Source organism: Vulpes vulpes, chromosome 9 (assembly GCF_048418805.1).
Source record: "Vulpes vulpes isolate BD-2025 chromosome 9, VulVul3, whole genome shotgun sequence".
Classification (NCBI taxonomy): domain Eukaryota; kingdom Metazoa; phylum Chordata; class Mammalia; order Carnivora; family Canidae; genus Vulpes; species Vulpes vulpes.
This window is the reverse complement of record NC_132788.1, coordinates 65447308-65458841: the sequence shown is the minus strand read 5'-3', so window position 1 is coordinate 65458841 and position 11534 is coordinate 65447308.

Genomic DNA, 11534 nt, shown 5'->3' with positions numbered 1-11534 from the left:
GAGAAATAAATGCTATTTTTTAAGTTGGTGAATGTAGGATCTTTTTATTACACAGCTACATTGTAGCAAAAGCTTACAAATACATTCAGTAAATGCAGTTGTCTAAAAAGTGCAATTTCTGTGCAAGACATCAAAGGGAGAAGTAAAAGAAATACCTCTCAAAGAATTTTCAGAGAGAAAAAATAATAAATGGAAGCATGTTAACAAGTAAGACAGAGACAGGAGTACTTGATAAAGAGAAAACTAATAATAAGTTCTTAATGTGTAAATAAATGTCTGCAAACAAAAAAATGCAACTATAATGTAAGACCTTTATTATGAGTATCCTTGAGCCTGGACTTAACATATTTGAAGATTGCACCTGTGTTCTCTTTCCACCAGCCCAAATAGCCCAGAGAACATTGCCCTTGAGAGAGAGTCCCATCTCTACCTGTTGCTGAGAGGATCAAGTGGCTAATTGCTTCTCCAATAACTTAGCTGAAATGCTTTTCTCAAATATGTCATTAAAAATAGTGTTGTCCTAAAGAGGGTAGAAAACTAGAAGAAAAAAAATGTTACCTCTATTAACAGCAAGAAGGTAGTCTGGTTCCTATTTGTAGTAGTTTCACATAGTACTCTAGTCTTGAGTTGTCTAAATTTTATTCACTCAAAATTGTGGTCTATCCTATACCACCTGTACTACTATTGGACATAATTTTTCCTTTACATTGACTCATGATTGATATTTTATTTAAGACTAGATTTATTTTGCATTTTAGAAGAGGAAATCCAGGCCCACTGTCTCTTGTAAAGGCAGCCAGCTGTCTTCCAATATTTCAGTCTGTCTGTCCATGGCACAGGATTGCTTCTGGGGTTCCTCAACCATGGACCAACCCTTCCTTCTTTCTTTTTTTTAAATTTTTTTTTTTTTTTTAATTTTTTATTTATTTATGATAGTCACAGAGAGAGAGAGAGAGGCAGAGACACAGGCGGAGGGAGAAGCAGGCTCCATGCACCGGGAGCCCGACGCGGGATTCGATCCCGGGTCTCCAGGATCGCGCCCCGGGCCAAAGGCAGGCGCCAAACCGCTGCGCCACCCAGGGATCCCCCCTTCCTTCTTTCTAGATGTGGCCTGAAGACTAGATCTTGCCAATCAAGCGTGAGTGGAAGTGAAGTATCCCTGTTAGGCCCACAGTGGTAAGAAGTGTGTGTACATTATATACACAGTTTCTCCATCAGCCAGCTGGAAGTAGACCCCAGGAATTTTTAGGGAATGGAAGAGCCACAAATAGAAGTAGCTTGGTTTCCTAATTCACCAGGTATAGGAGAAAAGGCCAACAATCAGGAATGCCCTCCACAGACTTAACCTGAGCAAGACATGAACTTCAATTATGCTCAGGCTCCTGCTTTTTCAAGCTCATTTGCCAGAGCAGCATCACCCTTATAACAATAGCTACAAAAAATACTTACTGAAGATGAAAGAAAATTCACTTTTATACCACCTTTCACCTCAGGTGCAACCCTTGGTTAAGTGTATCGCACATTGGAAGATAGAGTTCTGGTGCTTGGGTGCACAGAGAAAATGTCACATAAGTGCTATTTTCTTTCTTATTCCTTGGCTCTTGCTGCTGGTCAATGGGAGTAGTCGTTTTTCTCTTTTTTAATATTTGTAACCCGCCTTTGAGATGTTACCGACCTTGAAATGGTACCAAATTATGTCAGCATTCCTCCTGATTCTCCTGAGGACAGCAGTCAAAGCATAAACACTCTATTATTAATAAAAGGGAGTGACTGACAGGTCAAGTGAGACATGTTTCTCCTCAGCATGCTTTCAAAGTGACAAGTTATTTAATTGAAAGTGTCCAGCTCTCCATGGTTCCAAAGTACTTGCTTGTTCTATTGCCAAGCTGTGGTCACCACTTCTGACCCAACATGCTCACCCAGGGGGACCTCCAGATGGAGTCTTCTAGACCTGCTCTGCTATTTCTTTTATGTTCCTGCTGCGTTTTTCAGAAGGGTACCTGAGGAGAAAGATTAAGGGTTGGGAGTTTCTCTGTCTAGGATACCTGTCCTATTAGGGTTAGTCACATTAACTATGTAACATGAAAGCCCTTTTCAGTATTTCTGGTTGGGGGCCACCTTTCACAATGCATTCAAAGGCAGGGTTGCTTCTCTCTGTTGCTCTATGCTCCTCTGGGGCTGTCAAATCTTTTCCACTAAGTTGGAGGGTGAGTAAAAGGGGATTGTGGGTGGGAGGCTTCCTTCACAATGATTTCATGATGAACATTTTGTAAAATGGTCCCATGAAGCAAATGTAGGCAGGTAACCAAGACATACTTAGACTGTTTGGTGAAAACCTCCTTCACTTCTCTGTATTGCTGGACTGGATTTCTGGCACAGCCCAAGTTCTGTGAGAGCTTTTCCCAGCTGTTTTCTTGTTCCAGAGGCCTCTCTAACTTTTAATTTTTGTTACGAAGCTGAGGCTGATGGGTTTTAGTGAACTGAGCCTTGACTGAGACAATTAAGAGACAGGAAGTGCTTACTTAGTTGATCAGCAATGATCAATTACATTTTTCAGTTGAACACTAAGACTAAATCTATAATATGCATGCATGTAGACCATGATTGCCCTGGGCTGTTATAATATGCTTTCTCATACAGATGACACCGGGTTGCAATTTTCTCTGTGTGTAGAACGTAGCATCTACTTTTAGTGCTGAAATGGATGACTAGGATTGGTTAAAATAGGCTATTGAGTATCTGATGGGGAGAGTATTATGGGGGCCACATTTCCTATTGTGTTTTCTTCTACTAGAATTCTTTAGAGCAGGGATGCCTGGGTGGTTCACAACCTGACTTTGGCTCAGGTTGTGATCCCACGGTCTGAGAATCCCACATCAGGCTCCCTGCTGGGACCCTAGTTCTCCCTCTGCCTGTGTCTCTGCCTCTCTGTGTCTCTCTTGAATTAATAAATAAAATCTTGAAAAGAAAGAATTATTTGGAGCTGAAAAGTCAGAGAGACCCCTACGTGTGAGTCTATAATACCTAAGCTATTTAATGTTTGCTGAGACATCACTGTAGCCTTGCCACCTATGACACCTTCACATTACCTGTATTCTGAGATATACAAAAAAGGGTATGTTCTAAGCATGTTCTATGCTTGCCGTCTTTATTTTCTGACAAGCTCTTCTTTCTTAGCTTGTGACTTTGTTGGTCTTTCTACTAGGAGGCTTAACAGTGAAGAGCATGGGTTCTGGATCCTGTCAATCAGATCAAAGGGAAGGCTCAGTCCTACTACTTACTGTTAGATTTGGGGCAAGTTTTTTTTTTCTTTTTTTCTTGAGCACACATACCTCTCCTTCTAACCCCTTGAGATACATTTCCTTATCAATAGAGTGGAGACTATAATATCCACCTTAAATGATTGTCCATGTAAAGCATGATGCATATATTGGGCAGTGACTAAATGTAGCATTATTATTGGTCATGTTCTTGTCTGATGTATGTGTGTGTACATACATGTGTGATCTTGTGGCTGAGACTTCTTTTAGTTGGAAGCTCATCTCTCTGCTATGTCTTCAGAGATTCACAGTGTTCAGAGTGGTAGCTTTCTTGTATCAACCCAGAACCTAGAATTTTCTTTCACAAATACTCCCTCATTAGGAAATTTGATGATGGTAAAAAATAATGAAACCAATACAGAGTAGTATTTTCCCCCAGTTTTATTGAGCTATAGGTGACATATAACATTGAATTAGTTCAAGGTGTACAACATACTGATTTGATACATGTGTATATTCCAAAATGATCACCATACTTACTGTCTGGTTAACATCCGTTACCTCATGTAGGAACTTTTTTTTTTCTTGTGGTGAGAACATTCAAGATCTATTCTTGTAGAAATTTCCAAATATACAGAACAGTATTAACTACAGTCACCATGCTGTACATTATGCCACCAGAACTTATCTTGAAACTAGAAGTTTGGGTTATCTTTCTTGAAGGCTAATTATGTTAAGTAGGCTTTGCACAGAGCACTTTGTGTGTGAGTTGTAATATAAGATCCTTCTACAGCTCTTTGGGTTCAGTGTCCTGATTTTCCATCTTACAGAGAAGAAAGCTGAGGCCAGACTATTTATACACTTTGTCTAACAGTCTACAGATAGGAAGTGGCTGAACCAGGATGCAAACTCAAATCTGTCTGAAACCGTCCTGGAAGAGTGGGTAGGACTCATAAACCAGTTCTTGGTCTTCAAAAACCATTTAGTCTATTCATCTTCTTGGCAGTCATTGTATAGCCTGTACTATATTGACCAGGAGACCCAAACCATTCAGATGTCTCAGACTAAGAAGTGACAATCCAGATGTCTCAGACTGAGAGGCGACAATCCAGGAGATTGGTTGCATGGTTTTGGAAGACTAAAAGAAAAAGGGGATGTCAAAGTATCACAGAAGTGCTAGCTATAAGTAGTAGTCACTACTCTAGGGAAAAAGTGATGCTACCAAGAGCTAGGTGCTCTAGGGGGAGGGAGAGGTGCTTAGGGTTGGGTGCTCACATTTGGGGCTTGCTATGTGTCTGGTAATCAGCCCACTTGGGGAATCCCAAGGGAACATTGTGGGGCTGCAGCTATGAATTCTGAAAGACACACGAGCTACCTGATGTTGTTGGAATAAGGTCAACATGAGCCAAACACAGGAGGGAATCATCCCCAAGCCTCCAGTCCCTCCATGGCAGACCCTAACTGCAGGTAATGAGCAAGGGTACCTAAGAAACATTTGGCAGACTCCCAGACCAACACCACATAGAAGAATGGAAAAAGTGGTCTTGAACTGTGCAGATATCAGCCATGGGGAGATATCAGCCATGATGACCATTTCCATGGCTGGTGTGGAGGTCCCAGGTCGATGTGATGGTAGACATGTATTTTTAAGGTGTGAGTGGCCACCTACCTTTGAAGAGAATGAACCAAGGAAGGTAGGTTCATAAAGAGATTTACTTTTCCCACTCAGCAAACACCATGTATACCAATGACTCATCTTGTAATGATGGGTATGATTTTAGCCAAATGCAGGCTTTCCACAGAGGTAGTCTTTCTGTGTGCTCTCAGACAGAGGAGCACATCAGCCTGCTAGGTTACTTCCCAGAGTAATTAGCTCTACTGAGCAGTTTTTCCTGTTAGCCACAAATCATCCTAGTAAAAGTATAAGAAACTCTGTGGCTAGCCTAGCACCATGTCTAATTCCCTGTGAGATTTCCCTTCTATGTGAATTACCCATTTACTCTTGCAAGAAAATGCTTTAGGTAGAGGAAGAACCTGGCATTGAAATAGGGGAGAGGAGCGAGCCTGCAGCTTGAAATGGTGAGTGGCAGTTTCCCCATAGCCAGGCTTGTCACAGGACTGATGAATGGTGTCCTCTCCAGCGCTTGCTGGTGATGTTAAATCCTCTGCTACAAACCAAGGCACACCTTCCCTGTCCGCATCAGGGACGGTAGGTGGTGCTGTGGTGCTAAAGGATGATGAAAACGAAGGAAAAGTGCTACAGAGAGAAAAGTGATGGAAATGCAGGGAGTTGGGGAAAGGGGCTTTCAGAAGGGCAAGAATATGCATTCTCATTCAGCCTCTTTCCAATTCAGGAAAGCATTATCCCTTTCAGATCTGGAGTTGTATTGGAAAATCCAATTACAGATGTAAGCTACGCCGGGCTCTTTCAAATCTAATTGCAGCCATGTCAGGGACTTCTCGCTGGCTTCACACTGCTAGCAGTAGACATTTGGCTTTATCTTCCCCCCACCTCCTTCTCTCTTTCTCTTTTTTTCTTTCTTTCTTTCTTTCTTTCTTTCTTTCTTTCTTTCTTTCTTTCTTTCTTTCTTTCGGCTGGGATGGGGAGGGGCAGAGGAAGAGAGAGAGAGAGAGAGAGAGAGAGAGAATCTCAAGCAGGTTTCACATCAGGCACAGAACATGACATGGGGCTCAATCTCACAACCCTGGGATCACAACCTGAGTTGAAATCAAGAGTTGGCACTTCACCAACCCAGCCACCCAGGCATCCCTCATGGGTGAACTTCTGAACCCAGAGGTTCATACACACTAGAGAGAATCTGTTGAGATCTATACTCTTTGTTCCCTGTGAATTTAATATATATGGACATTTTGTAAACAACTTCAATGGGGTCATTCAACCCCTGAAGTACAGCCTGGGTATCTTTGGGGCCATAAGCCCTTTCAGGACTACCATTTTGAGATCCCTGGCAGGTTGAACATTCTCTCCAACGCCATGAAATACTATAAGAGAGTTTGAGTGGGTGCTCTGAATGCCCTACCCAGTTGTCCTCTACTTCTCTCAGCTGTTGTGGGTATTGGCCACAAATGGCTCATACCTGACTTTTTTCCTGAGATTGTTCTTGGCTGCTGTGAGTGACAGGTCAGATGACCCATGCCTCCCCTCTCCGACTCCTCTCCCTCAGCATTCCCACATAGGGGGCCCTGAGCAGTGACTCACTGATGAAGGCATACTATAGCCCAGCCACCTTGCCTTTGAGTGGCTCAAACTCTGTGATACAGTTTATGGGATCAGGCTGAGATCTTTCTTGAGAGTACATTTTTGCATAACTTTTTCCTTGCCCTGCTCCACTTCCCTCATGCCCCTATAGGTTTGTTCCAAGAACACACTTAAAATAAAGTGCATGTACAGGAATCTGCATCTGAGTCTCTGCTTGAGGAGACCTGAACTAGTTGGAGGGGAACTTGATACCATGTTATTGAGGTGCAAAAACAGGAGGTAGCAGTGAATGCAGTGGATTAGGGAGAAGGAGCAGCTCTACTGAGACCCAGCTCTTGCCTTCCTCTCCATCTCTTCAGTTTCCTTCCTTATTCTCCACTGCTTCTGTTGCTGTGTGATATTATGGTTGGTTCTAGATGTTTGGGACACCTTTTTAGGGAACTTACCACCAGCAAGTATCGTAAGTGGTCATCTTGGAGTTCTCTGATTTCAGACCAGCATTTTTCTCTGAAGCTGTAAAATCTCCCATGTGGAGATGACCCTCTAAAAAGGCTGCTGAATAGCAATGATTAGTGTATTAGGGCTGTGTAGCCCCTACCCTAGCAAGCAGTTTCTTTTGATAGACAGAGGAAGAACTAGGCAGATAAGGGAGAGAGTGTGGAATCACATTTTGGTGTATAATTTGGCAGCCCATAGATCATTTTAATTACTCTGAAATAATTATCTCTGGCACACAGCTGGGTTTGTCTTCATGTAACTTGTGAGTCACTCTTCCACATTTGAATAAATCAAGCAGATTGAAAGGAAGAGCTGGAGCCGAATGACATGTAAAAAAAGATTCAGTGGTAAAGGTTCAGGAAATGGCAAACTTTGGACCTGAAAGAGAAAATTGACTCGGGACTTTGTGTTTTTGTGTCTGAGACAAGCAGCTTTAGGTATTAAAATCAGGAGCAGATGAGTGTTGAAGCTGTTTTAGGAGAAGCTCTGTCAGAGTGGAGGGGTGACATGAGTGGGTAGTAGACAAGAACAGCCAATAAGAAGGAACGTATAGCATAATGGTCAAGAGCAGGGGTTTGGGGTCAGACAGATTGGTATTTGAATCCATAGTCTATCACTTACCATGCTAGTTAATTTAGACAAAGTCATTTCATCTTTCGACGTATAGGTTTTCTTATATAAAATTAGAAAACTAGCCTTTGGTGCCATGTCACCTTTTTTCAATTAGTGGCTTCTGTCATAATTGCCAGGTTATCCTGCTGTTGCTAAGGGTTTAAGGAAAGAATGCCACGTGGGCCACCTCTTATCTATCCATTGCCATGGCAGACATTACTAAGCAACCACAAATTTCTCTATAGTTGAGGTTGACTTTAGCTGGAGAATCATCAAATAGCATTTCTAGTAGCTACCCTCAATCTATCCAAGTTGGAACGTTCATCAAAATAGTGACTTCCTGGGGGTCCCTGGGTGGCTCAGCAGTATAGCGCCTGCCTTTGGCCCAGGGCATAATCCTGGAGTCCTGAGATCAAGTCCTGCCTCGGGCTACCTGCATGGAGCCTGCTTCTCCCTCTGCCTGTGCCTCTGCCCCCCATCCCTCTCTCTGTGTCTCTCATGAATAAATAAATAAAATCTTTAACAACAACACCAAAAGAAATAGTGACTTCCTGTTAAAAAGTTCTTTTTCTTTGATGTTTGATACTTTCATCTGTAAAATGAAGAGTTTGAAGAAGATGATCACTAAAAAATATAATTTGTTTTAGTATTTTAAGATAACAGTGAACACTCTGATTTCCAACCACCCTTGTCCCCTGTCTGGCCTCATTATTTACTATATCCCCAGCCTCATACACCAGTTTCTACATAGTGTCACATGGTTTCATTCTGAGAACCGGTCACAGATGAAGGTCCCTGTCAGAGTTAGGAGCTACCTCAATTTCCAAGTCCCCTATTGTATTTGAATCCTGCCTGTTGGATTACTTGCTGGTTTTCCTGTCTGGCCTTGAAATCTGAAAGCTATAACTGGTCTGACCCTGATTGGCCTTGATCAAGGCCTTAAAAATCTTTTTAAGCTTTAAATTATAGAGCTAATGTGTCTTCATAGAAGTAAAATTAGGAAATGTTGATAAACCAAAGACAAAGTTTGTTGTTAATATGTAGTTATATATTACTTGTCCATACTTTTTCTTAGTATAAGTGTATATTTAAGGTAATATTCTGTGAGCATTCTATAAATATGTTCTACCCTGCTGTTTACAATGCCATTATTCTGATTTTTTCCTTTCCTTGCACTTTCCTTCTGTCCAATTCAATTAAAGTTTTTTTGAACATTTACTCTGTGCTAGGTTCTTAGATCCCTTAGCTCCTATGGAGCCTAGAGCCAGGTAGAGGTAGGCAGACAGACATGAAAGGATGAATTATACCTTGATAAGCTGTAGTAGAGATCTTTACAAAATTTTACAGGGACACAGGTTGCTGAGGTCAGCCTAATAGGAAAAGAATCTTTCAGGGGAGAAAGTTACCAGCCAGTATCTTTGAGGAAGCATGTGCCTGTGAACGAGCTTGGCTTGCTGAGGGTAGGATGTGCAGAAGGGCATGAGTCAGGGAAGAGAAGTAAATATTCTACATGTTTTAGTTATGACTAGGTCCTCTGTTTTGCAGTAGGTCATCAACTAATGTTTGATGAGTGAATCAATATTCTTAGTCTTGACATTGTCCCCATCTCTTTCTGAGCCATGGACCCCACCCCACTGGATCTGGTGATTACCTGTGTGGAAGATTCTGTCCATGTCCCTCTTACAACCAATTGATTCTTCCCATTAATGTTTATGTGAGCCAGACTTCCAATTGGTAGTTTTTACCAAGAGTCTGCTTCTCTTTACCTATGAGTTTCTGTGATGATTTGAGCACACTTGGCCTAGTGTGTCAGAGAATTACTGCCCTCCATCAGGCAGTGATTTACTGGAGAGAGTTTGTAAATATGTGGCTCTTTCAGCCCTCATGGGGATACCTTTGAGGTACCCTGGATCCTGGTGATAATAAGCTCCAGTTATATCCAATAGTAACTTGCTCTTTGTTGATTGTTTCTGTTTCCCTTTCTCATTCTCCCCTCCCCCACTGGTGTGTTACAGGATTCTGTCCCAGATGAACTACTTGCATTCAAATCCTATCTCAAGGTCTGCTGCTTATGCAGTGACAGGACCATGTGATTCTATAGGAGTAAGCCAAGACAGCTGACTGTTCTTCCTATAATCCTGTCTTAAAATAATTAGAACCAAGTTCACAAGCTTTAGGTGTTTCCTATCAGACTACTCTATTTCTTGACTAATGGCTCAGGATGAGCTAAAGTAATATGCATCCCTAGATGGGGTGTTGCAAAAATAATCCTGTTTCTATGCATCATAAGGTAAATCAATATCATCAAAAGGCATTTGCTTGGATCCGAAGCAATAGTGAAGAGTCTCTTGGCTTCATTACTGCATCTGCCAAGCTTTACTTAAAAAAAAAAAAAAAAATTCTAGAAGTAAAACTATTAGTTTGTAACTATAACTAGGCCAGTTGGCCATGAGGAGTATTTGATTTCCATAAAGGATGTAAATTCTAGAGGAAGAAAATGGTTCAGTTATCTAAAGAAATAAAGCAAAGTAAAACTAAGGAAAACAGAAATTTACATAGGAGACATTAAACATTTAAAATGGACTTTGTTTTCATGTATTTTTTTTTTTCTCCAGCAGTTGGAATTTTAATTATCAAGGAAATGTGTGAGGACAGGTTAAAAAGTGAAGAGCATTTGGGCCAGGAAGAACATGACCAGAATTTGTAAAATCGTGGTGACAATGTGTTCACATAAATGATTTCATTCAGTCCTCTCTAGAACTCTGAGATAAATAGCTGGCAAATGAGAAATGGAATTCAGTAAGCCTTTATTGAAGCTGAGAATTAAGCTCTAGTCTATGTCATTCTAATGCCTGTGGTATGTCCACTTTATCTAAACAATTCTCCTAATACCTTAATAATGAGTTTTTAGATGTACATTCCTCACTGTTTGAATGTGGTACCATTGGTGTAGAAAAGATACCAAAGTGGATAAACCAGTGTGACCTACTCCCATTTATTTAATATAGTCATGAGTATGTGGGGTTTTGCAGGCTAAAACAAAAAAATTTTGATTCTCTTCCAAGTATCGGGAAGAAGGGCTTTTGAACTCTTTTGGAGGGGGAGGTGGTCTGATCTGATTTATATTTTTTAAAAAAAGAATTAGTAAACTCTGTTAAGAGTTAGATAGTATTTTAGGCTTTGAAGCCCATCTAGTCTCTATTACAACTACTCATTTCTGCTGCTGTGCCAAGAAATAGCCATAGACAATACTTAAACAGATGTCTGTATTCCAATAGAACTTATAAAACCAGGTGGCCAAATAAGGTCTTAAAAAGCCACTTTGACTACTAGGTGGAGATTATAGAGGGGAAAAGGAAAAAGATGGAAGCCTGAAACTGGTAAGGAAGATATTGTAGTAATTCTGGTAAAAGATAATGGTAGCTTGCATCGGGGGTAATAGGTAGCTAAAGGAGAGAAGGACTGATTTGGGATATATTTTGGAGGGCAGTGCTGTGGGCTGAGTTGGAAGTAAGAATTGAAAAAAAAGGAAGACTGTTATTATTTTTGGAGCTCAGACAATTGGGTGATGGGTGCTGTTTTCTGAGATGGTAAACTAAGAGAAGAACAGGGACTTTACTTGTAAAGGATTTGGCCACACTTGTGTCTAAAATGGAAAGCCCCAAATTTCATGTGAATGACTTTGAACATGATCGTGTGGAAATATTTTTGGATTGATTCATGGGAGCTTCAGATAAGAGAGCACATTCCATTATGCTTTGATTCAGACATGCTTAGACATGAGAGCCATTGTAGTGAAAAGATCCCAATAATTTAGTTTTGGGTGCCCCACAACAGGTAGCATACTGCTGTATTTAAAACAGATGCTCAGAAAAAAATTGAACCGTTAGATATGCTTTTATGCCTTATTAGAGATCATTGGCTCTGATTTATATACAGTGGGT